The sequence below is a fragment of the Aedes albopictus genome, chromosome 2 (genome assembly GCF_035046485.1).
Source record: "Aedes albopictus strain Foshan chromosome 2, AalbF5, whole genome shotgun sequence".
NCBI lineage: Eukaryota > Metazoa > Arthropoda > Insecta > Diptera > Culicidae > Aedes > Aedes albopictus.
Window position 1 is genome coordinate 147292613 of NC_085137.1, and position 4056 is coordinate 147296668.

Below are 4056 nucleotides of genomic sequence, written 5' to 3' on the forward strand. Positions count from 1 at the left end.
AGAAAAAAAAATACTGGAACTGCTTAAAATGGGTAAGTGTTCATGATTGTGACTACATTTAAAACCGTAATTTCAACGAACGTTTTCCTCTCTATCCGCAGATTCTACGCCCAGCCTGTGATGTGGATCAAGGCTTTGGAGTTGGTGGTGGACCGGTTGGTGGTGCAGGAAGGTGACCTAAGTTCGGTGATGACCGCCAGTGGATCTGCCGAGCAGCACCGTTCACTGTACTGGTCGCGAAGTGGTGTACACCTTACGAAATCTAGACGCTGACAAGTTTCTGCATACTCGGATTTGTGATTCGGCGTTCACCTTGCATCGGACCCCCATCTGGATGGACAGTACAACCGGGAAGCAGTACGAGGTGGCCCCTATCGATTTGGCCGATGGTTCCGGAATTGGTCATGTGTTAGTTCATCCGACCGAGGAAGGATATATGGGATTGTTGTGCTTCCGGAATGGATCGCTGGTTCGGGATATCTTGAAACGAGCCGAAGAAACTGAAAATTAGGAGAACTTCTGCGAGCTATTGGACTCAACTCAACGGGGAAACTTCGGAAACATTGCTCTACAGGAAATTCTGCAAGCTGTAAAAGGATCTCTCCGGTGGAATAAGTCCTGCAACCGTGAGTGCAACCTAAACGAGACGGAGTTGGCCAAGGCAAAGTTCAGTTCTCCACAGGCGGAAATTCGGACGCTGCTGGTTGAGGGCCAGATGTTGAACCGAAAGGTCTTCGCGTAGCTTTGGGAAGAACACCCGGATTTTGATCATCGGTGGAGCATTGGCCAATAAATCCATACTGCTTGTCGTGTTCAACGTATTCAATGCCCCGGTATAACATCCAGTAGAAGACGGAAGCAGCTCTGGTCGGAGCTCTCTATCGAGCCAAGTACGTCCTGGAGGTGGACCGTACCAAGGAAAGCGGCAAGTTAGCATTTCAATCGGCTTTGATTACATCCGAAGCACACTGCCTGATTTTACGATCTGGCGCAGGATAGTAGCGACATTTTACCGAAACGTAGGTCCGTTTATGATTAAATGAACAACAATATTCTAGGTATAAAAATAAATTATTACTTTGTTTCAAGCTGCTTCGATCTAATCTGTACGTATCTTATCTTATGAATAAAGAAAAAAAGGAAAACAGTATTTTTTGTTGAAGAAAATTCGATACGATTGATTAAGACGACTGAAAACTGATTCGATTGATCAAAGCGATGATGGATCGAGTGATATGCGTAGTTCGAATATCAGGGACACTTTCGAGTCCCTTTCGAATCTCGCAGGTTACGGGCAAGGTGATGGGCTTTCGCACTTGCATTTTAACATTGCTTTCAAGGGTGTAATTAAGAGAGCGGGGATAAACACGAGTGAAACGATTTTCACGAAGTCTGTTCAGCTGCTTATTTCGCTTCACATTAGTTTATCTTCAAGAAAGAAGGAACGTAACACGAATGAAGTCAGGCGAATCGGATCAGTCATTAATGTGTCGAAGATAAAGTACATGATGGTAAAGGGAGGAATCAACGCGCCCACCACCTCGATTTTTATCGACGGTGGTGAAATCGAGGCGGTTGAAGAATTCGTGTAATTGGGCTCACCAACAGAGAAATTCAGAGACGCATTGTGGCAGGAAATCGAGCTTACTTTGGACTCCGCAGAACTCTACGATCCAACAAAGTTCGCCGTCACACGAAGTTAACTATCTATAAAACAATGATTAGACCGGTAGTTCTCCATGTGCACGTAACATGGACCCTAGTGCAGAGGATCAATGCGCCCTTGGAGTTTTCGAACGGAAAGTGTTGCGTGCCATCTACGGTGGCAGACGTCTTGGAGAAGGCGAATGAACCACGAGCTGCATCAGCTGCTGAGAGAACCACCCACCGTCCAAACCGCGAAAATCTGGAGGATACGGTCACGTCATCAAGATGTCGGTCGGATAGCAACCCGACTAAAATGGTTCTCGAGAGCCATCCGACTGGTACAAGAAGATGTGGTGCGCAGCGAGCCAGGTAGGTGTAGTGACTCTACGCTTGATATAAATGCGCTACTCACAGATGAGTACTTAGAACTCCTAAAGGGACTTACGACAGAAAATGTAATGATAAGGAGAAATACAATGAGTTGTTTGTAGACCATGAACCTAAACGGTCTTGTTATTTCACGGCTTGAAAGATGGCTTTTATTGATCCTTTTACTCAACATAACAGTAGGTTGATCAAGTGGAGGACAATTTACGGACCCTTCGCGGAGTGCTGAGCTGGAGTCGCATAGCCATGAACCGAGTCGAATGGAGACGACTCCCACGTACAGCAGCGGACATCCAGACCTTAGTCTGACCGGTAAGGTAAATATGACCCAATGATCCCCCGTTACAAGATGTTACCTAAGAGACTCTCAGTGCTTACTTGTGATCATAGAATAACAGGTCAGACTAAACGAGCTTCAAATTAGTTTCATATTTCTATTTTATTGTTTAGCAACAGTACCACTATCATTCTTAATGGATTATTCCCGTCGTCTTTTGGTCGATATTCGTTCCGCGAGGATGACATCTCTGGTCCACTTCGTCCTCGATTTCCAGCTCGGTTTCCTTGAATCATGCTGATAGCGCTGTCAGTGAATCTTTGGGATGATTTTCGCCCGTGAAGATGAACGATGTTGCCTCGTTTCCAGCGCATGTTTGAGAAGTCCATAGGGGTGGTGTTCAGCCAGATCGAGCAACCGGACTTGTGGAGCATACTAGAGATCACCGAACCCACGGTTGGAAGTGCCACTTGGGCTCTATGTTGAAGTCTCTCGTCTTTCATCAGCTTCGGGCTTCATTGATCCATACGTTCGCTGGCTTGTTGAGTTTTTTTTAGTACGGAACATATGATTTGCTGATCTTTTTATTTTATTCACTTTAACCGGCGTGCCATTTGCCAGCAGGACATAGGTTCATTCTCTTCGGTACAGCATAAATAACTGCCAGAAGCAGTGGTGTGTTGCGATCTTTGCCCTTTTCGGAGAGTTCGTATGTCCGCAAAACTGGAACAAATGTCGAGTGTCTTTCGGGAATACACACTAATGCAGCGGATAGGGCACCTGTTCGAGTTCGGTGGACATCAATTTCACCTGGTTCTGGGGGTGGCGCAGGTGAATGAAACCTTGTGCAATACAAAACTGCAACTCATCGGTTTGGGGGGTTTGCCTGTCTGTCTGGGGCTTGTTACGGTTTGTTTTTTTGCTGCACGCGTTGGAAACACTTGCTGGAAAAGAAAATAATCATTAATATATGAAAATAGTTCTGCAAAAACTAAGAAAATACCTGTTTTTTTGGAGGAATTGGTTTGACCTAAGTCACATTTTTTCTTTCAAACGTCGTATCGATCTGACTTAAGTAACATAACAGCTGACTGCATGTCGTAACCGCACCGACGTAAGCAACATAAATTTGCGTAACGCGACGTAACGCTCCTGACGAAAGTAACCGACAGGTTCCAGAACGACTTAACAAAATGTCTTAACTATGTTTTCTGACACCAAACGTCGTAAAATTGTTTTAATGAAAAAAAAATAATGTTCTGTTATATTTTATCCAGTTTTTCATTAAAGAAGCAACAAATGCTATTTTTTTATATTGTTTGCGTGTATCCATTTAATTGATTTTGGTTGGATTGTTAAATAGGAATTAAAAATGAAAACCAAAACTTTGAATTCGGGTTTCTCGATAAAGTTCAAATGTTACTTAGGACGTATTGAAAATTTGCTCTTGATCTCATCTCCCATCTTTCATCCCTCATGTGTCATCATCATCTCTCACATTTCTTCTTTCCTCTCTCATATCTCATCTCTTTTCTGTCATCTCTCATCACCATCATCATGATCATCAACATCTCTTATCATCATCATTTCTTATATCTCTATTACATTTTCCAAGGCATTTGTGCATCTTTTTTTAAACTTTGCCACAGTCATGCCTTGCTCATCTCTCATCTATCATTATCATCATCTTTCACCTCTCATCTGCATCTCTCATCAACATCATCATCATCGTCCTCATCATCATC

General features: G+C 43.6%; 1 long non-coding RNA gene across 1 annotated transcript; it reads right to left on the minus strand.

The window, feature by feature from the left end:
• Nucleotides 1-3021: 3021 nt before the first annotated feature.
• On the minus strand, nt 3022-3756 carry LOC134289088 (uncharacterized). The gene is made up of 2 exons (XR_009998266.1): nt 3315-3756; nt 3022-3255 (listed from the first exon to the last, which is right to left on the minus strand). It is a non-coding gene; the product is annotated as an uncharacterized LOC134289088 (long non-coding RNA).
• Nucleotides 3757-4056: the final 300 nt, after the last annotated feature.